General features: G+C 41.6%; 1 protein-coding gene across 1 annotated transcript in view; it reads left to right on the plus strand.

Moving 5' to 3' along the window:
* The window catches only part of Ak3 (adenylate kinase 3), a 117,046-nt gene that overhangs the window by 15,316 nt on the left and 74,432 nt on the right, over nucleotides 1-27,298 (plus strand). The window lies entirely within an intron of this gene.

Raw genomic sequence — 27,298 nt, forward strand, 5'->3', positions numbered from 1 at the left:
AAGAACTAGGACTAGAGGTCCCATTTGATCCAGCTATTCCCCTCCTGGGTATCTTCCCCAAAGAATTAAAAGAATCATACCACAGTGATATATGCACACCCATGTTTATAGCGGCACCGTTTGTAATAGCTAAAGCTCGGAAACAGCCGAAGTGCCCATCAACTGGACACTGAATAAAGAAGATGTGGGTTTTTCATAAAATGTAGTACTCAGCCATAAAGAACAAGAATCTAGAGACATTTATAGACAAATGTATGCATATTGAGGCCATACTCTTAAGTGAAATAAATAGGACACATGTAAATACCGAATAGTTTCTCTAGTGTGAGAAACTGAAAGTGTAAATAAGGATTAAAATGATTAAAATGAATAATTGATAATTTGAAATAGGAAAAGGTCCAAAGGTGTAGGGGTGGTGGGAGGGGAAGGGGAAAGGGAAGAAGGGAAAGGAAAAATTATGAGAGAAAAAAAATGGAAACGAAATCTATGTAAGTAGGGAAGGGTGGAAGGGGTGAAGGTGCACAGGTAATGGGGGCAGAAATAAGAACTAAGATACATCATGTACATGCACAAGCACCCAATGATAAATGTAAACATATTGTATACCTAAAATGTACCAATAAAAGAACAAAAAAAAGACTTTCTTATTAGATCCACTGCCTGGTGTTATATTCTAGGGCTTACTTTTGTTGCTTTGACAAAAATTTCTGAAAATGAAGGCTTATTCCAGTAAAGAAAAATCTCTGGTCCATTTCCTATGTCACCACAGTGAGTGCTTTTGCCTTCTTCATCCTGCTGGCCCTGTACTTGTTTGTTGATATGAGGGGACTGTGGGCAGGAAGTCCATTCTTCTCTCCTGGAATGAATTCTATTCTGATGTATGGTGGCCATGAGGTATTTGGGAACTACTTTCCTACTCAGTGGAAGCTGGAGGATTACTACTCACACAAAGAACACCTAACAGCCTAGAGTCACCACTGCTCTCTGGGAGCTCATTGCCTATATTTTCTACCAAAGGAAGGTTTTTTGAGGGGGAGAAATCGAATAGCTACTATAAAAAATGTATTGCTGGAAGGGTCTAATAGGCCTGGGGGAAGTATTGAAAAGCCTTTATTAAAGGGAATCATCTGTGATTAAATTGATAGTTTGTGCCTTTCCGGATTATTGGGAAAGATGCTGATGTACTCAAGTCAGCTTGTGACATGGCTGACCAGGTCTTTACCTGTATATGTGTGACTTACATATTTGGAATCTTATGGTCTTCTCATCTTCTACAGAAATGGATGTATTTGGAACTTCATTCTAAGGTGATTGCTCTTAACTTTCCAAAAGGGATTACTGTGGTTGATTAACTAATGGTCAACTTGGCGCCCAGCTGAACTGAGTCATCATGTACATGGAAGACCCACCTGAGAATTGTTGCCGATGGCGTAAAAGGAGAACTGGAGGGGAAGATTGTAGACTGTTGATTTTCTTGGAGAAGCTTGTCATGGCTGGTTTTCTTGATAGAAACTCTGCTGTTCTCATCATTACAGGAGCTCAGGTCCTTGCTGTCGCTGAGGATGGCTGCTGTTCTTGTCAGGGGAGCTCTGATCTTTGTTGTGTCACTTTCTGGCTCCAGTGCAGATCCCTCAGCCTGGCAGCACAAATCCTTCCCCCCACCAGCACAGGATTTCTGCCTTCCACCAAGGGCCTTTCTGCCCTCCTAGCGCAGATCCTCAGTATAGACTTGCAAGAGACATTGCTGAGGGCTCTTGGCCTCTGGCTGGACTCATGGAGGACATTGCTTTGGGCTCTAGACCTTTAGCTGGATAATTTGTGGACTTTTACAGGACAGTGGCATGGGATCCAGGCCCTCGGCTGAATTCTTTGGGTCTCTTGCATGTGGACAGATCTCTTGCACTCCTTGGCATTTGACTTTTGGGGTGAATATTATAAAATAATCCTAAAAATTATGTGTCCTGTATTAAATCTATTCCCTTGCAAACCCTGACTGTAACAGATACCATGAGCATTTTTGATTCTGTGATAGATAAAACAAACTAAGGTCTGAGGGTTGAGGATGTGGCTCAGTGATAGAGCACTTGCCTCATAGACTCAAGGCCTTGGCTGGCCCCCTAGCACTGCAAACATGAAACAAATAACCCCCCTCAAAAAGAGAAAAATAAAAGATAGATAGTAGGTGATAGGAGATCAATCTTTTGCAAATGGGAAGGGGACCAAAAGATGGAGGGAAAGGGGGTAGGGGAAGGAAAAGGGATTAACAAAAGGAATTAAGATGTGTTATGTCCATGTACCAACACCCTACAAAGAATGTACTGCAAACATGTACTAATAAAAATTTTAAAATAAGTGAAACTTTACCATTGGTATATATAGGAAAAACAGTATGTTAAGAGTTCAGTATTATCTGTGGTTTCAAGCATCCACCACTGGCAGTTTTTGGATGTATCCCTGCAGATAAGAAAGAATTACTATATAGTTAAACTTTAAGATTTTTGCCAATATGATAGATGATAACTACTGTTAAATTGTATTTTTAATTGACAATTTTCTCTCTTAAAAACAGTAAAGACATATCTTTAAAAAATATAGTCCTTTGAATTGAGTTCATACAGATCTACAAACCTCAGTCAATGTTCCTGTTTTGCTCAGTTTTTTCTAGACTGGTAAAGACTTGCTCATAAACTAGGATCAGTCTACAGAGTACAGAAACCAATGACCTTTCAACCATGTATTCAAAATAAAATGTTTGTAAATATTCTGGGGTAGAAGGATGAGGTCGTCCATGACCAAAGACAACAGGCTTAGGAGTCTGACTACTCAAAGACTCTGCCCAGGCACACCCAGGGATAAGACCCTAAATATCTCCACATATCTCGAATCCATACCTGTCGCAAAGCTCTGTATTAGGAAACTAGCTCCATTCGCAAAACACAGATTCTTATTAGTTTCCTTCTTACAAGGTTGTCTTTTAGTAGCCACAACTATTGAGTTAGGACAACATCTTCCTCCAGGGATTATAGTCTTCTGTCCTCTAACTGCAATAATGTTGAAATTCCTTAAGAGAACAAAGAACAAATTGTTTCCAAGCCCAGTGAAGTATTTCAAAAGTTCTAACTGTTTAAAAATTATAAATTATATGCTATTTGTATTATAAATCTCTTTTATTTGCCCATTAAAATTAGGCTTATCCATTTCCCTGCCCACTTGATTTTAGGTATGACCATGCATTTTCCTTTGGCCAATGAAATGTGAACAGAAGTTACTAGTGTTGCTTTCAGGTTGAAGCTCCTCTTTCCCTTTGCCATGGAGACCAGTATTTTTCCAGTTAACAATTGCTTAATAATCCTGGATCCTGGAGTAAGATCCACTATGACATAAGAACCAAACCACAGTGAACCTGCAGCTTGTGTGAGAAATAAACCTGAGTTGCTTCAGTTTGGGGGTTGCTTATTATTGTAGCATAGACTAGTTTATGTTGATTAGTAAAACAAAGACCTTTTATTTTATTTATTTATTTATTTATTTATTTATTTATTTATTTATTCGTACCGGGGATTGAACTCAGGTCCTTGTGCTTGCACAGCAGGCGGCGAAATCACTGAGCTAAATCCCCGGCCCACAAAGACCTTTTAATGTGGATATATTTTATGAAGTCATGAGGTTTCAGTGCAGCTTAAGACATTGGAAAATTGTCAACATTGAAATAGACAGAGATACCAAATGGTCACCATTATGGTTTACAGCTGAATGTCCTCCCCAAAGCCTCATGGCCTCAAAGGAAGAATTTTGGAATATGATTGGATGATGGGGTCGGCATAGCTGACTTGTGGTTAGGAAGTGGGGCCTGGTGGAAGAGGCAGGTCACTGGAGGAATGGCCTGGAAGGGTTTATCCCCCTCCTGGCTTCTCTCTTCAGTCTCTGCTGTCATGCCATGAGCAGCTCTCTTCCATCATGCCCATGGCCATGCCACCTGGCCTTGGAACCAGCTGACTATGCACTGAAATGTGAACCAAAATAAACCTCCTTTAAGTTGTGGGCATCAGTTACTGTGTTTTAGCCACGAGAAAGTGACTATGACAATAACTCTGTTACTGAAAGAATAACATGTGTAATCTAGAATTAATATCAGCTTATAGGTCAACTCAATTATTGTTCATGAAATCATAGGTTTTCAGACTTGAGGAATCTTAGAGAGGACCAAGTCTAATACTCTAGCACACAGCTCCTCTGCATACTATCCCCAGGGCCTCTTTGTAAACCTGCATAGACAGAGAGCTTATGAGACAATGTGTTCCTATTTCTGTTAACTCTTCATTGTTTAAAAGTGCCTCATGTATCTCTCTCTCTCTTGATTTTTTTATTGTTGTCGTTACTGGATTGAACTCAGGACTTCGTGCTTGCCAGGCAGGCGCTATGCTGCTGAGCTAAATCCCCAACCCTCTCTCTCGATTTCTTAAGACTGGGTCTCACTATGTAGTTAAGTGTAGCCATGAACTCACTATGTAGCCCAGGCTGGCCCCAACCTCAAGGCAATTCTCCTGCTTCAGCCTCCTAAATGCTGGGATTACAGACGTATGCCACCATACCCAACTAAGTTCTTTGTTTCTTTTATTGCAATGCACTGGTTATATGAGTGAATTTAATCCCTCATGCTACAAAAGCCTAACATGCCACCTTCTCTTTGTGAAATATACCCAGGTTTTGTAATTCCTCGGTGTCATTATTTCCAGACCACTCTCTTTTGCAGTCGCTCACCTGGAGTCCACCTGCAGGTCTGGCAGGCCGTTCTTCAGTCTAATAACCGAGAAGGCTCTCTACCCCCATCCCCGACTGTACCACATACCAAGTTCATTGCTGTTGGTGGAACAGAATCCCTACCATATAGTACAACACACCCACAAAAAACACCTTTGATATGACTGTCATTTCAGAAATTAAAACCACATCCAGAAGAATGGCTAATAATTAGGTCAGTATTATAACAAAAAAGGACAAATCCCTGAATTTTTCCTTGAGAGAGAAGTACTGGGACAATGGGTTTATTGTATAATTTCAGCTGAGTGATTTTTGGGACCAAAGCAGTCTGAAGGGACACCAGTTGCATTGAATTCCAAGAAATATCAACATGTGTATACTTTGGGGAGATATTTCCAGGGATTTCTGAGAACATTTGGCAACTTCTGGGCTTACATGTATTTAGTGTGTATAAGGCAAGTGCTTAACCTAAAAACAATCATTTAGAAATCAACACAGTAAATTGAATTTTCATTTTTAAAATGCCCCATTAACTAGGCATGGAGGTGCATGCCTATAATCCCAGCACTATGGGAGACTGAGATAGGAAGATTCTGCCTGGGAATCTTAGCAACTTAACAAGACCCTGTCTCACAATAAAAAATGAAAGGGTTGAGGCTGTAGCTCAGTGAGAAGGCTGTGGGGTCAATCCCCAGTACCAGAAAAAAAAGTGTCCTACTGATACATGCTATCCTTGGAAAATTCATAAATGTACACATTAAGTAGAAATTTAAACATTATGATGAAATCTTACAAGAAATGTTTTCCAAAAAAAGATATTTTTTCATTATTCAGTGGATAACAGCATATCTATTAATAGTTATGTTTGAAGCTTAAAAATATTCAAAATTATTTTGGCTAGGGCTGGGGATTAGCTCAGTGGTTCTGATGCCTGCCTCACAAGTGCAAGGTACCAAAAAAAAAAAAAAAAAGAAAAACAAAATTACTTTGGCTGTGTCAAATTTCATTTCAAAGGATTTAGAACTTTTATAGATAGCTTTAACTCTATTCTGATACAACTAATCTCAATTTCTTGACTCTCAGACAAGGGAGGAAATAAATAATAAACTTCACGTTTATTTAGTTGTTTACCAAAATGTAAAGGTTTCTAATTTTGCTTTCTTTCTGTGGCCCAGAAGAAATAACTTCTAGTAATTTCAAACTCAGTCTATCTAAAAACTGAGCTAGGCAGGCATGAAGGTGCATGCCTGTAATCCCTGCATTCAGGGGGCTGAAGCAGGAGGGTTGCCAGGAGTTTGAGGCCACCCTGGGCTACATAGTGATTTCACGGCCAGCCTGAACTGCATAGTGAGACCTTGTCTCAAAACAACAACAACAACAGCAAAAACTGAGATAGACGAGTGTGGTGGTACACTTGTAAGCCCAGCTACTTGGAAGACTAAGTCAGGAGGATCACAAGTGTAAGGCCAGCCTGGGAAACTTAGTGAGAACATGTTTCAAAATAAATAAATAAAAAGGGCTAGGGATGTAGCTTAGTGATAACGTATGTGAAGCACAAGGCTCTGGGTTTAATCCCCAACCACCAAAAAAAAAAAAAAAACCTGACCTCATCTTTTGTTCAAATTTGAGATTCTTTCTAATAATTCCATTTTCCTTCTGAAGAGAGGAGGTAATACTGTTTTTCTCGTCCACCAGACTTGCAAAATCAGTGCCTCTCTCTTCTCAACAAAGTGCTTTTTTCTTTTTTTTTTTTTTTGGTTCCGAGGATCAAACTCAGGACCTTGTGCTTGCCAGGTAGGTGCTGTGCCACTGAGCTAAATCCCTGGCAACACAGTCAATATATAGAAGTTGAGGGGCTAGGTGTATGTAGCTCAGCAATACAGACCATGCTTAGGATGTAGAAGGCCCTGGTTCAATCCTCAGCACCACACACACACACACACACATCAAATAAATAAAAATGTAGAAATTCTGCTGATTATTCTTTAAAACTCTCTCAGATATCAGAACTTGTAGGTTTTATGTGACTACCTTAGGCCCCATTAACTGGGGACCCGAATTAATGTCCATGCAACTGTTGTCATTATTCCCCTCAAACCATCTTTATATTTTATCCGTCTTTTTCTTTCAATGTGTGAAAGTTCCTCATTGGTTATTGACTCAAATCTAAACTATTTAGCCTAGGAAAAAATGATTTACTTATTCACTCTGGGTTAGGCATTGTGTTTTGTTTTTGTTTTGGTACAGGGGATTGAACTTGGGACCTTAGGCTTGTGAGACAGGTGGCAGAACCACTGAGCTAAATCCCCGGTGGGGTTAGGTGTTTTGTTAGGCAGGAAGAACACAGTGGTGAACTTAAAAGACGAGATTCCCTGCCCCATAGTACTATAATCTAGTGGGGTACATAGACAATAAGATGAGCAATAGAACAAAAGAATTACACAACTTGTGACAAGTCTTCTAAAGGACATACAAAGAGTGCTATGCCCAGCAGTCACAGGGAGAGTCTACTTGAACTGCAGGGTGATGTATAGGCCAGAAAGGGCTGAAAGACAGATGTGGCAAGAAAAATAAAGAGGCTTCTGCCACTGTGTGAGCAGCAGATGGCAATGGTTGGATTGCTGTATGGCAATGGGAGGGGTGGGGGGGTCATATTGGAGATACAATTTACTAACAGAAATGAGAGAACTGGCTAATGGATCTTTTCACTGGTATGGTAAGGGAAAGGGCTTACCAGTTTAAACAAGTTGGGCAACTGGTGGTATCAGTTCCTGAGATAAGGAATCTTCTGTGGAGAAGAGTGGATTTGGGGATAAAAACCAAAAGCTCCATCTTGGGCCTAATCAGCTGTCTAAAGAGAAGAACCAACTCTCCAGTCACAACAATAGTTAACACTCACAAGGAAATAGGCCCTCATGCCCCTCCCCATAGAACTCAATCTCCTAGTGTTGTAGAATTCCAAGAGACAGGAGAGACCAATGGGAATCAAGAGGATTTAGTTCAGGTTGTAGGTGAACACCAGCTCAACAGACTCCTGTCGAAAGGAAGAGCATTGAACAAAGAAAAGTTTCAGTTTTTATACATTTGATTGAAGTGGGGGTGGTCTTTCTAGTGATGTTAGCAAGTGAGTTTACTGGAACAGGACAAAGGTAGACAGTTTTGTAATTTAGCCTTGTAAGAAGACAATGTTTTATGAATCACATGAAAACAGGGTGTCATAAACTTTGTTTACAGGACATAGCTGTCAATTTTATCTGTACCAGAACAAAGAGTTATAGCTACAGGGGAGAAGGGGGTGACCTGAGGTGGGGAACTCCCCAAGGCTGGGAAGAACTTGTTTCTCTTTAAGTCCTGCTTCATCAGAGAGTCCAACCTTCTGAGCAGCCAGTAAGAGATCTTCATCCCAATAAGGAATCCGTCCAGAACAGCCAGGACCTTATTTACCTTCTACAGCCTTACAGGAGACTCTCAGCCTCCAGATCAGTGTGACCAAAGCACTTCCCCAGCAGCTTGAGCAGGAGGAACAAAGAGAATTTCTCCTGAATGCTCCCCTATCTAGCAAGGCCTCCTCTCTAGAGAGAACCTGTGGAATAGAAAGAAGGGAGCCCCTGCTATCATTGTTCCAAGGGTAGGTTTCATACTGAGACGTCCCTTGGAAGCAATTTTATGCAAAGGAAGTTGCTCCTACCACTCTCCATAGAAAAGGAAGAAGTAGGTTTACCCCTCTCACTGCCAAGAACAGAAAAAGACAAAGTCAGCCACTCTCTGTCCACAGCCATCCTGAGGCTGAGTCCTAGCCTCCTGTCCAGTCATTGCATTGTCAGCCAGGACCTGCCCATGGAAGTAGGGCCTCTAGCTGGATGATTTCCTTTTCACCCCCTTGCACTCTCCTACTCCTTGACATGCTCAATCCAATCTCCCTCCCGAAGAGGAACTTGTGCTTTATGGTCCCTGAAACCTGCTCAGACTGGCTGCTCTCACCTCAGCCTCTGGGAGAGACCCTCAACTTCCTGAAGAGAGAGACAGAGAGAGAGAGAACTTGGGACCTTGCGCTTGCAACACAGGCGGTGGCATCACTGAGCTAAATCCCCGGCCCCTAACACTGGTTTTTACTTGCAAACATCACTTAAAAGTTACAGATGTCAAGAAACAGTTTAAAATAGTATATAAATTTTCATCATGTATCTATGATACAAAGTTTTTTTTTTCTTTTAACAAAGTTCACATCATACACCTTATGGGAAATAATTAAAATGTTATATATATAAAGTCCAATAAACAAAATTATCTTTTCAGATCTTATATCTTCTTAAAATCTCCAGATTTTCTTGTGATGTTTCTGAAATTAGATCTTGGCCCAATTTATTAGCAGACCTTGTGGGAAAAACTTTAAAGGATCCAGATTCAAGTTCAGCAGTAGCTTCTCTTACTTCTCTAGTTATACTTTTTTCCAACTCTTGCCGCATCTTGGTTAGGTAGCTCTCCATTCTGTTGTTTGAAGGCTGTGGGTTTAATGGAGGAACCACTGAGTTTTCTCTGAGGAGAAAATGTCTCTGGAACAACAAACTATGATTAAGATTTCCAACACAAGGACATTCTAGGACAAGTCTTACACTAACAGTGCTCAGAAAAGATCTGTTTTGTTATTTCTCCACCAGAAGTTTGGTATTGGCCTCTTCCAGCCTCTCATTAGCCTTGTTTAGTTTGCTGGACAATGACTTTCTAGTATTGAATTCTTCTAGATAGCATTGCCTATATTTTTTCAATTGTATTTTATTGGACTCTTCTTGAGTTTTCATTTTAGAGACCTCTGATTCCAGGTCTGTAATTCTGAGTTCCATCTGACTTCTCATGGAAGCATTTTTAGTCTCTGTTAATTGCTGTAAATTTTCTTGAGATGCTGCTTGTGTCTATAAAAATAGATTGACTTCTTTTAATTTTTGTACTAAATCCTGCCTGAGTCTTTCTTCAGTCTCCTCCTTATACTGTTCTACTTGGCCGTGTTCTACCACATTCTTCTCTATGTGACTTCTCAGGTTAACTACTTCTTCTTCCAACTTCTTTTCATTCTTCTCTAGTGTTTCACATTTCTTTTGTATATTTTTCATAGATAATAACTCCTGCTGGAGAAAATCATTGTTTTTATCCAGATGTAGATATCTGGATGATGTAGTTTCCAGTTTTGCTGCAAGATCATCAAGCCAGTTAGCTCTTTTTGTAATTCTCCATTTTTTTTCTTTTCTTCATCCAAAGTATATTCCTGATATTTTGTTAACTCAGTAAGTTTCTTTAATTGTTCTTTATCACCTTCAGAAGTTTGTGGAGGTTTCAGTTCATAGTTGGCTGGCTCCAAGGCAAGGAAGCGTGGCAGAGGGACATCACAGAGGAGAAGACAAACAGCAGCAGCAATAAGCAACCAGGTAGCCTGCTTCTAAAAGAGGGGCGCCAACTAAACATTACAGGGTTCTGGGTTGCTTGCCTCTTCCTCTGGAGTTAGAGTCCAGGTTCTTTTCATCTTGAACAAAGAATTGAATAAAAGGAGCAAGAAAACAGTGACAAAGTTTTATTTGAGAAACTGAAAGTGAAAAATGGGGGAGAAACTGGCTCTGTAGAGCAAGCTTGACCCCAGTAAAAGAGGAGAAAGCAAGATAAAAGAATACTCTGGAGAAATCAGAGTGGGCCATCATGAGGAAAGGCCACAATAGCAAGCTCTTTGTGGCTTACCTCTCCTTTTATGCTGTCCAAATCTTGAGGAAACCCAGGAGAACTATGTAAGGGTCCTGAGAGGTGGTGCTGGGATGCTACGCCTCAGGTATCATGTCAGGTCTAGGCCATCCTACTGAAAACTTCGAAAGAAGTCCACGTGCAGGGCAATGGGAACTGTTCTTGGATGTGCGTGTGTTCCTGGATCTTTGTAATTAACAGGTCACGCCTACTTCCCCAGCCAGCTTTGCCATGCCCTAATCTCCTATCTCATTGCTGCCTGTTATCATTCAGACTGCTCACGGTTTCTGAAGCTGAGTGCTTAGTCCAGGCAGAGAGATCAGTGCTGCTGCAGCTGGAGGAAACAGTTCAGCAATCTTACTTCCAGAGCCAGCACGCTCAGGCCCAAAGCAGCCTTTCTTCCTGGGTCAGGGCAGGGAATCTGCCACCGGAAATAACCTTCTTTGTGTTTTCCAACCTCCTGGCCACTGACACCATTCAGATATAGTTGTGGACTGACTACAGATGGTGAGGACAACCACATCATATGTTGGAATACCTGGAAGGATGGCCTTGACTATTAGTCCTCTGAGCCCTAAAACCCTGCTGTTGCTGCCATACTTCCAGCCCCACCCATGACAAAGGCTTTGGCCTTTGAACTCCGTTTTCTAGCCATCTTTTGGATATCTTGCCCTTTGACCTTCTCTAAGTCATCCTTAACCTTATGAGCCAACTCTGTGGATACCAAAGTGCTCTTGCCTAGTATAAAATGACTCCTGGGGTAACCAAGAGAGATTATGTAAAGGTTCAAATTTCCAATGATGAATGTCATTATATTGTATACCTAAAATGTACCAATAAAATTGATTTTTAAAACATGACTCCTAGGGTGATCTAGGACTTTATCTCCTGCTGTAATGAGCCCCTTCTAGAGCAGAACTGCTGTGCTGAAGAGGAGAATCAGCCTTTGTCAGCAACCTGTGTGTCTCTGATAGGGCTCTGGCATAGCCCTGCCCCCTGCTGTGACCAGAGACCAAAGTACATCAGTCAGTCTTTGGAAAAACAGAACCAACAGAATACGTGTGTGTGTGTGTGTGTGTGTGTGTGCACGCACGTGCATGCACATGTGTCCATACAGGCTGAATATCCCTTTTCCAAAGTGCTTGGGACCAGAAACATTTCAGATTTAAGAGTTTTTGGATTATGGAATATTTGCATAGGTTTTACTGGTTAAGCATCCCAAGTCCAAAAATCCAATAATGCTCAAAATCTATAATGCTCAAAAATCCAAAATATTCTGTATTATTTTAAAAGTTTTGGATTTCAGAGCATTTCAGGTTAAGGATGCTCTACTTGATATATATATATATATATATATATATATATATATATATCTCCTCTAATTCAAGTTTTACTAATTGTTCCAGTAATGTCCTTACAGTGGACAGGTCCAGTTTAGAATCATGCATTGCATTTATTTGTTATATCTCTTCAGATTCCTTCAATTTGGAAAAGTTCCTCAGTTATTTCTTGACTTCCATGACCTTGGCTGTTTTTGAAATTACAGACCAGCTATTTTACAAACTGTCCCTCAATTTAGGTTTGTCCAGTGTTTTCTCCTGATTCTCAGGTTGTGTATCTCAACAGAAATACAAAAGAAGCCATATTTTGTTCTCATTGCACCCATGTTTCAGCATGTCCTATTACAATGACAAACTTTGATCACTTTTTTAAGGTGGCATCTACCAGGCTCTCAACTTCAATCTTTTCCTCTTTGTTACAAACAGACATTTTGCAGGGAAAGAACTTTGAGACTATGTAAATTTTTTATTCCTCCTCTAAACCTTTCTTTATGTATATAACTGTATATAAATATAGATTTATGACAAAGCTTCTGTACATAGGGAGGGGAGGGGATTTGAGGGGGGAAGGGGATAAAATAAAATTTATTTAAAAATATAGATTTATGAATTACAAATTATCTAATTGGCCCATTACCATCAATGGGTTACATTGTTGTTATTACTTTTTATTTTTTGGAGGTGTTATGGGTTGAACCCAGGGCCTGATGCATGCTAGGCATGCATGAGCTACACCCCCAGCCCACTGTCATTATTTATTTTGATGTTAAAATTGTCCTGGATTTGACCAGCAGGGATCTTTCAAGGTGGTTTCAGTGTCCTTCTTGGGCTATTTTATTACCTTTTAGTACCACATGATATCCCAGGCTCATCTTTTACTTTCCTCAGCCATCTCTCTAGGGAGTTTTTATTTCTTTCCTCCCCTCCTGCTCTTCCTCTCCTTCTCCTTCTTCTTTTCCTTCTCTTTCTTCTTCTTTTTGTGTTACTGGGGATTGAACCCAGGGCCATCACACTGAGCTACATCCCCTACAGTCCTTCTTTATTTTTTTTTTGAGACAAGATCTTGCTAAGTTGCTAGGTTTCCCAAGCTGGGCTCAAACTTGTGATCCTCCTGCCTCAGCCTACCAGAGTTTTGGGGTTACAGAGTGTATCACCCTGCTGGGCTTGGTTCCTTTTAGTGAAGTACTACACTTAGAAACCAGGATTCACTGCTGATCTCAACCCCTTTCACTACATAGAAGTAGAATATATGGATGTATGTCCACAAACACATAACCATAGATTTGTTTCACATATATATTTTTCAGTATATGTTATATACAATGTGTCTCACTTATTTGCTTATATATTGAGAATCATGAGTTCATACTGATACTTCCAATTCCAGCCCAAGGCAGATTTCATTCTAATTTTAATTCTCTCTAGTTTTTGTTTCGTTTTTTTAATGTGGCGTCTCACTGAGTTGTCCAGGCTGCCCTTGAACTCCTGACTTCAAGCAATTCTCCCGCCTCAATCTCCCCAATAGCATGCAGCATTGTGTTCTGCTGTCTAGTTTCATTTTTACCTCTTCTTCATGTCATTAGTACACTTAGATGTTCTTGGTGATGCCCTTTTCTTCCCTCTTGAACTCCAACCCCCTGCCAGATGCTTTTCTGTGGCGACACCCCCCTCACCCCAGTTGGCCCTGACACCCTGTGCCTGACTCCCCATCCTGATCAGCTTCTGAACACCATGGCCAGCTCCTACCCCTCAGGGTTGCCCTGGCCTAAAGACTTCTACACTTGATTATTCAAGGAAGGAAGAGGAAAGGGGAGGGGAGTGTATCTTGTTACTTTTTTCTTTTGGGATCAGGGATCGAACTCAGGACCTTGCGCTTGCCAGGCAGGTGCAGTGCCACTGAGCTGCATCCCCAGCCTTATCTTGTTACTTTTAAAGCCCTCTATCTCATCTATGTTGGGTCATTCAGAAACTGATATTATTTTTTTACCATGTATCAGCCTTAAATCATGTGATGTCCTTAAACTTTGCCTCCAGGATAAGACTAGGCCTGTGCTGAGAAGAGATCTTCCTCCCTTCTGTGTCCCCCTCACTCTCCCCTCTCTCCATCTAGAGCTGCAGGGCTGCAAGGTCCCCTCATCCTCTCCTCCAGAGCCTGGAGCTGAAAGCTGGGTGTGGGGAGGAGGACAGCCCAGCCCCCCTCTGTGGTGCCTGATAGTCAGGCCCAGCGGCCCAGGCCCCACTATCAGCTCTGGGCACACAGACACCCCTCAGGAGGAAGGGGAGGAGGAGCTGTGAATGAGGCCGGAGGCCTTGCTGTGAAGCTCACTTCCAATCCTTCAGGAAAACAAAGTGCTCAGCCCAGGACAAAGAATCAGACTGGACTTTGATTTGGGAGGAAAATGATCTTAAAAGGTTGGGCTCCTTGGCATTTGACAGCCCATAAAGGAAACAGTGAGTGACTAATAGGAATAACAGGATGGTCCACCCTCTTGCTGAAATGATATAGTCATTTGAATGCTTTGGGTAATTTCACAACATGTAGTGTTTGCAAGGAACTGCTCTCCATCAACCAGACCAAAATAAGGGTAATTAGGGATACTTTCTCCACCTCTTCCTTTCCCGCCTAGCTGTCTTCCCTGACCAGCTCTTTCCATTGGCTTTTCCTGTTTAAGACAATCAGTTTATTCGTAGGAATGAGAGAGTTGTAGACAAATTGAGTAGGAAAAAGTAAATTTAATTATGTTGCGTTTGAGAATTCAATTCCAGTAAAACAAACATTTCTCTTTCCGGGCTTGCCTCACATGAAAGCATTTACGTTGACACAGCGCCACCTGCTGGCACCTGGAACAGCAGGAGCTGAGCAGCCTCCTACAGTGTTTCAATGTTTCTGCATTGTTCTGACCCTATTTATTGTGTGCCACCATTCTGTTAGGGACTGTGCTCACCGTTAGAAGTACAAGAAAACACCACCATTGTGGTGTCTAGGGTGGTGATTCTTAAAGTTGGCAAAAGTCAGAATCATGTCAGGAAAAATTTAAAGTACATACTCCTAGACTCTGTTGTGCAAATATTGCAAGTTGATGGATCTGATGTAGGTTGTAGGAGTTTGTGCTTTAAACAAACTTACCAGGTGATTCTGAAACAGAAAATCCATGAATCACATTTCTAGAAAATCTAAAGACAGAGGCACAGACAATGGGATCCATTATTGCAATGTGGTCTGGTAAATGCCACAAAGTATGGGCAGGAGGTACTGGGGACACAGAGAAGGGACATCTAACCAGCAAACTTTCCAGAAGGTAAGAGTCTAGACAAGAGTTAGTGTAGGATGGTGGTGTAGCTCAGTGGCAGAGACTTGGCTGGCATGCCCCAGGCCCCCTGGGTTTAGCAGGGAAATATGCAGAAATACGGCATATATTGGAGCTCTGTGGGACCTGCAAAAAGTGTGGGGAGCTAGAGCCATGGGGAAGTCAGAAAATGAAGGCTCTGAATCCCGAGCTAACTTTATCTGACTAGTTCCAGGGAATGTGGACACTTTTTACACAGGATAAGAACTTGACCAGATCTACATTTTAGGAAGATCCCTCTGGCAACCATGCTGACAGAAGATCCTCTGGGAAGGAAGTGGCAGAGTTCCGAGTGGAGGCAAGGGCAGAAAATAGAGGAGAGTGCAGATCTGAGGAGAGTTAAGGAGGTACAGGGAAGAACCTGACAACAATACATGGGGCAGAGAGCAAGGGAGAGGAACTTTGTGAATGACTCTAAGCATTCTGCTTGGGCACTCAGATGTCAATTTCTAAGACAGGTGCACAGAAGCAGGGGCAGGATTGGGTAGAAGTAGGCAGGGAAGAGTAGGAGAGACACAAAAGAGAAAGAGGAAATGGATAGTGTTCCCTTATTTTATCATTTTCACTGCTCTCCTCTGTTACTGCATGATCTTAATTCTTCCTTTATCCCACTGTGTTTTGGTTATCTAACCTGTAAAATATGGGTTGTAATAGTATCTACCTTATAGGGTTGTTGTAAGTATTGAGTAATTCACACAAGATGCTTAAAAAGTGCCTAGCACATAATAAGACTCAATAAATGTTAGCTATTGTTTTATTACCTGTTATAATTTTATAATAATGTCTATTGCCATATTATTAGCTGCTTGTGGTCCATCCATTGCCCAATGTTTACTTCTTCCATATTTGAGACTGTTATATCCATGGCCTTTGCCAAGTGACTTTGTAGACCCTCCCAATAGGACAACTACAGTGCATCCTTTTAGGCTCCTTCCTGTAAGGCCTCCACTTCTGGCTTAGCTCAATACCATATCAGTGAAGGTGACACAGTTGAGGCTTTAAATGTGCTTGTGAACTTTGGCTTACTCTCTTTTGCTGATGACATTCACCACCCATGCCCTCATTAGCCACTGGTCTTAGAATCATGAGGACCTCAGAGCAGACCTGAGCTGGACCTGCAGCCTCAGTCCAGAGGGGGCCCAGCCAACCCACAGATGTGTAAGCAAGAAAATAAGTTTTTTGGTGAGTGTCACGAGACATGAGTGTTGTTATACAGCAGTATTACAGCAATCTCCAATAATATCCTGATGTGGGAAAATTTTTCTGATCAAATTTTTACACTGATTCAGCAACTATTGTCTCTCAAGTAGGCTTTTTACAAGTAGAGGTTGTCTAAGTGTTATGGTTGTATCTAGATGGCCCCCCAAAGCCTCATGCAGTCATAGGTGGGGATTTTCAAAGATGGCTGGATGAGGCTGTGTGAATGTAGATCAAGGGTGTGATACTGGGATTAAGGGTGTGGATAATGGAAGCCCCACCCTGGGTAGGGGTGGCACCAATCAATAGGTTTCTAGCCTGGATGGAAAATAAAAGGATGAAAAGAAGACAGGGTTACTGCTGGTACTTGTTGCCTTCTGCTTGCTTTGCCATGAACTGTTTCTTTTCTGTGATGCCCCTCTGCCATGCCACCCTACCAGATGACTTGGACTGAAACCTCTACAAACTGTGAGCTGAAATAAACCTTTCTTCCTTTAACTTCGGGTGTCGGGTATTGTGTCTCAGCAATGTAAAGTAAATAAGACACTAGGTATTCTGCATCTTTCAAAATACACAAGGTCTTCTCAGCCTTTGTTAAGTGTAGTAATTTCACACAGCTCTATTCACAATAGACAAGGCATAGAGCCATCAATGGATAAATGAATGAAATAAATGTGGTATATATACATGTACAATGGAATACTATTCAGTCCTAAAAAGAAAGAAATCTTGTCATTTGCCAACAATATGGACAAATGTGAAGATTCATGCATGAACCTTAAATGAAATACGCCAGACACAGAAAGATAAACACTGCATGATCGCACTTATATGCAGAATATTAAAAAGACTCATAGAAGCCAGAGAGTGGAATGGTAGTTGCCAGGGCCTGGGAGGTGAGGAAGGAACTGGGAAGATGTTGATCAAAGAATACAAAACTTCAGCCAGGTGTGGTGGTGCACACCTATAGTCTCAGCACTCTGGGAGGCTGAGGCAGGGAAGATTGCAAGTTTGAGCCCAGCCTGGGCAACTTAGCAAGACCCTGTCTCAAAAAATAAAAAAATAAAAGAGTTGAGGATATAGCTTAGTAAAAAGACTCTGAGTTTAATTCCTAATAATGCACACACACACACACACACACACACACACACACACACTTCAGAGGGCTGGAGAGTGTAGCTCAGTGGTAAAGAAAAAACTTGCCTAGCATGTGTGAGGTCCTAGGTTTGATCTTGAACATCACCAGGAAACAAAAGCAAAAAAGACAGGAGGATTAAGTTCAGGAAATTTACTGTACAACATGGTAAGTTGTATGCTCAACAATTACTAAGAGAACAGATTTTAGCCGGGCATGGTGGCGTATGCCTATAATCCCAGCCCTCGGGAGGCTGAGGCAGGAGGATCATTGTGATTGAGGCCAGCCTGGGCTACATAGTGAGTTCAAGGCCAGCCTAAACCACATACTGAGGGAAAAAAAAAAAAAAGAATAGATTTTAAGTGTTCTCATCACACCAAAAAACTTAATATGTATGGTATGTGAGTTAATGAGGTATGTGAGGTAATCCCTATGTTAATTAGCTTTAGAAGTCATTCCACAATGTACACATCTATAAAAATATATTGTATACCATAAATATATACACCTTTTGGCAAAGTAAATTCAAAAGTAAGTGCTCATTTTAGAGTTTTCCCAATTTGTAGCCATAGAGGTTACTTTGGATGTGTTTATGTCCCTGGCAGGTGCCCAACCCACATCTGCTTAAACCCTTCCTTCCCCCGACCAAGCTCAACTCATGACCCTGACCACAGGATGACCCAACAAAGCTAAATTTAGTTAAGTGTTTGCAACCTAGAAGCAGGCTCATTGTGGCCTCTAAGCCTCCCAAGAGCACCAGCGTTACCGGGACTGTTTGCTGTGTGTAATGGGCATAGCAGCATGTCTTCTTTCTCGCTGGCAGGGTCTTTGCTCATTTCTCAGTCGTACTTGACAAGCCGGCTTCATTCAGGACAGCAGAGTGGAAACAAAAGACTAGCCCTGCTACTGAATTGTCTGATACTTCAGCTGGCTGCCTCTCCATTTTCTATCTATAAAATGGGGCTAAAAGGGTTTTTTTGCCTAATGTAAGGATAAATTTTTTAAAAAACTATAAAATGAAATGTACATGACAAGTCCTATAACTCAGAGCTTTATTAGTAGGGAATGTGAGCAGGAGAAATAGCACAGGAAGGCCCCTTTAGCTCAGGAACCTCAATACTTCACTGCAGGGTAGAGTTGAGCCTCAGGTGCAGGTTTAAGTCCTCTTTCAGGTCCCCTCCCTACCACTTGTTTTGAGATTCCTCCTAGTTTGGTTCACACCACTCTCTCTTCCCTGTTTGATCTCTGTGTGGGATGGAACCTTAAGGCAATTTAAATTTCTCAACTCTAAGTTTCTTATCACACTAGAGAGCTCTGTTAATCACTGTGAGCTTTGCCTGCAAGAAACTCCAGGTGAGATATTTAGAACAGATTAGATCTGAGTTATTTTTGTTTGCTTGCTTGTTTGTCAGTTACTACTTCCCTAAAACAAATTTTGACATGCTTATCCATATTCTCAATACAAGTGAATTATTAGACCAAGACAAAACTGCAAAGAGGTTTCTCTGGGGGGTGGGGGGCTCTCATTCAAGCCCATAGAGCCAGGTGTGGTGGCACAGGCCAGTAATCACAGCCCTCCAAGGCGGAGGTAGGAATATGGCCACGACTTTGAAGCCAGCCTGGACTACACAGCAAGACCCTGTCTCAAAAAAACAACCCCCTCCCAAAAAAAGTTCAAGCACAGCCCGGACAACTTAGCAACTTAGACTGCCTCAAAATTTTAAAAAGTTGGGGATTTATTGCTCAGTGCAAAGGCTCTAGGTTCAATTTCCAACACTAAAAAAGAAGAGGAAGAAGAAGGAAAAGGAAGAAGAGGAATGGGAAGGGGGAGGAGGAGGGGGAGGGAAGGGGAAGAAGACTAAGAACCAAATTATTCTAGATGCTCTTACCCTATCCAAACCTGATTTCCCTGTCCCCAAGGCATCTACTAGTGTTATCTATGGGGTAGCCTGTTTCTAAAAGAGTAGTTCATCAACTAGACAGTTACTGGGTTTGGGTTGCACACCTCTCCTTCTGGAGTTAGATTCTAGGTTGCTCTTTTCTTGAAAAGAGAATTGGATGAAATGAGCAAAAACTAGTGGCAAAGTTTATTCGAGAAAGTGTAAGTGAAGAGTGTGAGACAAACTGGCTCTGCACAGTGAGCTTGGGCCAAGTAAAGAGAAAAAGAGGGTGAGAGCAAAGATAAAGTACACACTGCTTCCGGGAGACACCGCCTGGGCTATCCTGCAAAGTTATGATAGTACTCATGGCTGCCTTTCTTTTATACTGTCCAAATTGTGAGGAAACCCTTGAGAACTTCTACCTACCAGTCCCGAGGGGCGGTGCTGGGACCTCACGCCTCAAGCCGACAGCCGGTCCAGGCCATTCTTTAGAAAGCCTGCTCGAGTTCTCTCGAGAAGTCCTCTTGCAGGGCTTTGGGAACAGTTCTGTGTGTGTGTCCAGGATCTTGTAGCTAATAGGTCATGCCTGCTTCCCCAGCCAGCTTTTGCCATGCCCTAATCTCCTATCTTGCTAGGACTGATTCCACTAATTTAAAAAGTTGTGGCTAGGCGATATCCTAATGTGCTAACATATTTGTATTTTAATAACAATCTTTAATATCTTGAGCCAAAAATGGGGGAAATAGAGAAGAATTTCAATATCCATTACATACAGTTGTACAATTTGCCTGACACTAATAAGTGTAGACAGGGCATTACCCTCACATACTGCTAAGCTCACCCACATAATGAGGAGCTGACAGCAGCATGGTCTCCATTTTACTACTAAAGCAAGTGAAGCTCAGACCTGTTCCATTCTTGCCAGTTCTACAAGCTGTTAGAAAGTGAGTCAGAAGGAGGTAAGAATCAGCTTTTCTAATTTGCACTTAATTTCTGTGCCAGCTCATTCTGCTGTGAGGAAATATTTGATGGGGTAAAGGTTGCAAATATTTTCTATTTAAAAAAATTATCTGCAGATTCACATTTCCCTTTGCTTCCCTTCTTCCTTTCTATAGTACTTACTACTTCATTGAATGAAAAGAAGATGAGAAGAAAATACTCAGTATGTGCTTGGCATTTTATATATATAATCTCATCTAAATCACCCAACAATCCCATAAGGTAGATCTTACCCTCTCCCCTTTTCAATGACATTTGGAAGGAAGCTAAGAGAGGTTAAGTATTTTGCTCAAGACCTTGCATCCTGTGAGAGTAAAAAGTCCTGTGTTTGAAAAATCCCATGAATGTCAAGGTAGTTATCCTCATGGGAGTACATGAGGTCCTAGATCAAGAAAATGAAGACTTTTAGAGACTGCTCTTTGTTTGTTTGCTTGGTTGTTTATTTAGAAAGGGTCTCACTATGCGGTGCAGGCTTGCCTCAAAGTAGTGATCCTCCTGCCTCAGCCTTCCAGAGTACTGGGATTACAGCACGCACCATGACACCTTGCTCTAGAGATTACTTTTTAAAATATGAAATCTTGTCACATAATTATCAAAGTCAAATCTACAAACCAAAGAATTATTGGGGAAGTCTGTGCCTCACTGCTGTCCCTCCTCCCCCAAGAGACAATCAGAGTTTTGTTTGTTTGTTTTTTCTTTTTGTCCTTCAACACCTCTTTAACAAAAATTTCTTTATACCACCATCCAATTTTGGACTTCCCAGCTTCCAGAACTGTACACCAATAAATTTCTCTTTGTTATTAATTCCCAGTCTCAGGGTTCTGTGACAAAATAAGCTAAGACAAATTGGTACCAGAGAAGAGGGGTGTTGCTCTACCAAGTACCTAATAGTGTGGGAGTAGCTTTGAAACTGGTAATGGGTAAAGACTGTGACAGTTTTAAAATGAATGCTAGAAAACTTCTGTAATACTATGAGTGGATCAGTAAGGATGAAGAGGGCTAGAAAGAATAGGAGACGTTACTTAAATAATCTTAACCAGAATACTGATAGAAGTATAGACATTAAAGACTTTAAAAGTCTTTTTAAAAGGAAGCAGACTCGGCCAGGGACTTAGCTCAGTGGTGCCATACCTGCCTTGCAAGCTCAAGGTCCTCAGTTCAATCCCGGTACCAAAAGTAAATAAATAAAAGGAAGCAGACCATAAAGATTTGGAAAATCCCTGGCCTGACCATGTTAAAAATAATGCTTAGAGGAAAAAAACCCAAAAAACATGTTTTGGAGAAAAAAAACAAGGTTGTGGCTAAAAGACCTATTATGGCTAAGAGGAAGCCAGGTGCTTGTTCATCAAGACAGTGGAGAATGACCTCTCAGACCTTCCACATTCCCATCCTCTCCTAACACAGGTTCAAGGTGCTGGGCCCTCTAGGGAACAGCAGTTTCCTAGCTCAGTGCCCATGCTAGCTCGTGACTGTGTTCCTGGCTTTCCAGCACGGAGCTCTTCAGCTGCCCCAGCTGTCGCTCCTGTGACCCTGTGTACAGCTCAGGCCACCACTCTGGAGGGTGCAAGTGGTGGACGTCAGCGGCATCTACATGGTGCGAACTCTGCATCCTCCAAGAATGCAAGAGCTGTGGAGATACAGCTTTTTCTGTCTAGAGGTTGGAGGACCTCGTGGACAGGTTTGGGGTTCAAACAGGCTGTACCACTGCACAGAGACTCTGAGAAGGCTCCATAGTGCAGAGTGGGAGCCGGTTCATGCTTCAGACCCTATGACTGTCCAGCCACCAGTGTACAGTGCCATAGTGGGAAAGCCACAGGCTCCTGATTCCATCCGTGAGAGTGGCACGGACTACACCTGGCAAGACAAAGACCATGGGGCCTGCTGTCAGGAGCCACGAGGGCCCAAGACTTGCCCTGCTGTGTCCGGATGGTAGGACATGGAGTCAAAGTAGATTGTTCTTAGGCCTTTAGCTCTTTTGTTGTTTTCCCTGTTGGGCTTGGAACCTATTTGGGATTTGTTTTTTGTTTGATTGTTTGAGGCAGGGTCTCACTATGTAGTTCAGGCTGGCCTTGAACTCACTATGTGGCCGAGGATGGCCTCAAACACTTGACAATTCTCCTGGCTCAGCCTGCTGAGTGTGAGGATTAGAGATGCTCACCACCATGCCTAACTATTTGGGCCTTTCTTCCTTCTTATTTTTCCATTTTGGAACGGGACTGTCTATTCTATGCCTGTCTGCCCCTGTATTTTGGAAGCATGTAATACTTAATTTCACAGGCTTACAGTGAGAGAGAAAGTTGATCCTGAAATACATTAAGACTTTTGGGCTTACTGGGATGGAATGAATGTATTTTATTTTATCTTATTTTTGGTACTGGGGATCGAACTCGGGACCTTGTGCTTTTGAGGCAGGTGCTGAACCACTGAGCTAAATCCCTGGCCCAAATGAATGTAGTTTATATGGAAGGACATCAGTTTGCAGACCCCAGGAGTGGAATGCTGCAGTTTTTTCCTTCCAAAACTCAGGTTGAAATTTAATTGCCATTGTGATGGTGGGGGAGGCAGACCTTTGGGCAGTTTCGCTCCACTCTCATGGGCAAGTTTGGTACTTTGCTAAAGGATATTTGGGCATGGTTCCCTGCCCCCTCCTTTTACCTTCCACTGTGTGATGACATAATAAGCCCCTCTCCAGATGCTGGCACCTTGACCTTGAACTTCCTGGCCTCCAGGAAGAGGCAATATATTTGGCTTCATTATAAGTTACTTAGTCTCAAGTAGTCTGTTATAGGAGCACAAAATAACGGTAGTGGTAGCTCCTTCTCAAGGCTTTTATTTTTTAGGGCTTTTCTAGATATTCTTGGTTATATATCCTTCCAAGGGAGTGTTGTGACACAATTGTCTTAGCTCCTAGGCTCCCTCTTCTGTTGCTTTTGCAAAGTGTTAAAATATTTGACCTGATGGTCTGAGTTCTTCCTCCTCTGCTCCCTACTTCTGTCTAAATACTCACTCTTCCCTCCCCCCAATATCCTACTTCTAGTCTGCTTGAAGTATAATCCCGAAGTTAATCCTCAGAGAAAGCATTTCTTATATTCCATGCAGCATTTTTTTTTTTTTTTTTAGGTACCAGGGATCGAACTCGGGTCCTTGCACTTGTGCAGCAGGTGGCAAAACCACTGAGCTAAATCCCCGGCCCCATGCAGCATTTTTTGAAGTTGTTTAGTTGCTGAATAGCTATGGGATTTGGGGTAAAACTATGCTTATATTTTTATCCATAAATTCTAAATGAAAAATAATCTACTTTATCGATGTTTTCTTGACAATTGTAAGTAATTTCTAGTCAGCTCTCATTCCTACATGTCATCAGAATTTGGAACATTTAATCACTCCCTTTTTGAAACACATTCTTCAGTTGACTTCCACAATAACACTCACTCAGTTTTCTTACTAACATACTGCTCTCTCTCTGGTAGGCTCCTTCAATATTTCTTCCTTATCCTTCACCCTTAAATGTTGGAGGGCCCTGGAACTCAGATTTCAGACCTCTTCTCCTCACTTGCTCAGTGAGTTTTATAAACTCAAACTATCTCATGAATTTAAATGTGCTGATAACTCACAAGTTTATAGCTCCTTCTGAACCTCTACCATGTGTTTAAAGTTTATACAACTACCTGCTTCCTTACCATCTCCCCCAGGATGTCCAACAGGCACCTCAAACTCAGCTTATGCAAAAATAGCTCTAATATTCTCCTCCAAATTTGTTTCTCTTACAATCTTACCATTGTCAGTTAGTGAGGATACCTGTTGAGTCTACGTTCAAAATATACTTATGAAAAAGGTATCTGTCTAGGACAAGTATCAGAGCCTGAGAGAATGAGGGAGACATCCCCGTGTAGAGGGCAGTACACTGGGGCACAGGGTTTTGGAGCCTGGCGTGTGACATCAGAGCCAGAAGTGCTGACAGGATGTCTGTGCAGGGAGTGGTCCAATATAGTGTCATAAGCCCAGCAAGGTGAGAAGGGTATCCCCATGCTGGGGTGGTGGTGAAAGGTCCAGCATGCAGTCCTAGAACCCAAGTGGGGTGAAGGGTATCTGTCTGTACAGAGAATGGGTAGGCAGTGGTGGTAGAAGACTGGCCATACACAGAGTGATTACCATACAAGAGACTACCCAAGGGACATGGGGGTCAAGGTCTCCGTCAGAGACACTAACTCAAAATCCTACCACGTGTTAGGGAGGTAAGATCAAAGGAGTGCATGGGCTCAGTGTTTGAGGAGACATCATGACTAGGACTGCAGTGAGGTTAAGAGATCAGAAAAGAAACTTGGAAGGGAGAGAATGACAATAAATCCTGGAGTGTTAGATCAGAATTGAAGGTATCAGTATGAACTCATGGTTTTCAATAATGCATAGATACAGAAATAAATATAGGCATATACAAGTATGTGTAAATTTATATATATGTATGTATGTTTATTTACATGTTCCTGAGGTTTATGCTTTAAAGAGTGCATCAAAGCAGTGACATATTAATGGTAATGAGCACTCTTATTTGTGCACAGAACTGGTTTCTAAGTTCCATTTTTCACTAAAGAAAAGCAGGGGTCCTTGGAGAAAAGGTTGATCTCAGACATTTCAATGTGTTTCTTGTATATACAAGATGAGTCTGGATCTTCTTAGTATGCCAGAAAGAAATGAAGTACATAAAGAATAATGAGGGCATGTCAGAAAGACACAGAGACTAATTGAAGGAGATTTTATTCAGCAAAAGTGAAATGAACTGAACATCAAAATACTGATGACTGTGGATTATAATCTATTTCATAAAATAGGAATCATATAAGTACATATAAATGAATAAATGTTTGATGAAGGATGAGTTATTTACAAAGTCTCAAATTATCTTATCACAGAATACCTATGAATTACATATGGGAAAAAGAACAGTTTACCATTGGAAAAACCTGGCAGATACCACCTTAGCCAGATGATCAAAGTTAACTTCATCAGTAAATCCAACACACTGAAATCATCTGCCATCTGTTGGAATGCAGCAAGAACACAGCACCACTTCTGTGATATTCCCACCAAATATGCATAAGCTCAACATAATCATGAGGAAACATCAGATAACTCAACGGAGGTTGTCCAACAAAATGACTTTCACACAATTTTGACCATGAATGTCAAGGTCATGATAGTCAATAAAGACTGAGGACCTGTTCCAGACTAAAAGAGAATAAGAACATGTCCACCAAATGCAATATGTTGTTTTGAAAAAAATCACACATCTAAACACAATGTGTAATTTCATAACTTTTGTTATAAAAAGACATGAACGGGACATTTGGGGAAAATTAGAGCCTTAGATGAGATAGTAGTCATGTTATTTTCTGATTTTGAAAAATTATATGGTAGTTATGCAAAAATGTCATTGTGGAAATGCACACTGAAGTATTCAAGAGTAATGAAATATCCTAGATGGTTTGAGGGAAAAAGATTCTTTGTACTGTACTTGGCAACTTTCTGTAAGTTGGAAAATGAATACATGTATTCAGTTCTCATCACATGTACTACTATCACACAAATGCAAACCATCGTCTTCTCTTTCTTGCATTTTTGCTTAAAACCACTGCGTCACTGTATTTTCTCTCTTGGTGACTTTGAGCCAGCAAGCTGGGTGAGGCTCAGATGATGTTTGGCTGGAGCGGTCTCATGCAAGTATACTCGGATGGCTGGAGCTGGAGCACAGAGGGGTGAAACGCTACATTCCCCATGTAGTCTCACAGCTTCCTGAAGTGGCTTCTCCATGTGGATTAATTTGTGCTTTCTTCTAGTATGTTGTCCTTGGGAGTAGTCAGACTCCCTAAGAGGCAGATGCAGGCTTCCAAAAGTGAGTAATCCAATGAACAAATCAGAAGCTGCACTGTCTTTTGATGTACACAGCCTTGGAAGTCACATAGCATCATTTCCACCATCCTTAATTGGTCAAATAGTCAACAAAAGCAAAGCCAGTTTAAAGTTAGAGGGACAGAATGTGGAGTGTGGTGGCATACACCTGTAATCCCAGCACTCAGGAGGCTGAGGCAGGAGCACTGATGTTAATTCAAGGCCATCTTGGGCTAGTGAGTTCAAGACCAGCCTGAACTACACAGAGAGACCCTGTCTCAAAAATTAAATTAAATTAAAAAGTAGAGGGACACAGATCCCTCCTCTTGATTGGAATAGTGTCAAAGTCACATATTACAAGAGCATGTGGACTATAAGGTGGTCATATGTTGTAGCCATCTTTGGATAATACATTTACCACAATGACTGATAAAGCCTCATGAGATCTGGACCTTCACAACCTTCCTGAATCTACCCTTTTTATGTTTTATTTATCTCCCTAAGTTGCTAAGTTGCCCATGCTGGGCTCAAACTTGCAGTCCTCCTGCCTCAGCCTCCCAGATGACTGGTATTACAGGCATATGCCACCATGCCTGACTCTGAATTTTCCTGTTATCCTCCTTGCTTTCTCTGATTCATTACACTGGGTTCTCTACTGTCCTTTGAAGAGACAAGCACACCCACCCCTTCCTTAGGACCTCTGTACTTGCCTTTCTCATGTTCTCTAAAACATTCTTCCTCAAGATACCTAAATGTCTAGCTTCCACTTTTCTTTAGGTCTCTGACAACCTTCTTAGCCTATCTGACAACCCTTCTCAATGGTCCTATCCTCACCCTATCTTCCCTTTCACTGCTATATTTTCTTTGTCACACCTTTACAAACCTGGTATTTATATGTTCACTTATGTGTTTGCCTCTTCTCTCTCTCCCTGGTGGAATGTTAGTTCCACCAGACTGTGGACTTTCTCTCTTTGTTCAGTATTGAAATATACATTTAGCCCATAGCTATGCAGGACCTATCACAGCTAC

Source organism: Heterocephalus glaber, unplaced genomic scaffold (genome assembly GCF_053883595.1).
Source record: "Heterocephalus glaber isolate CG9 unplaced genomic scaffold, H.glaber_assembly_v1.0 deba00001481, whole genome shotgun sequence".
Lineage (NCBI taxonomy): Eukaryota > Metazoa > Chordata > Mammalia > Rodentia > Bathyergidae > Heterocephalus > Heterocephalus glaber.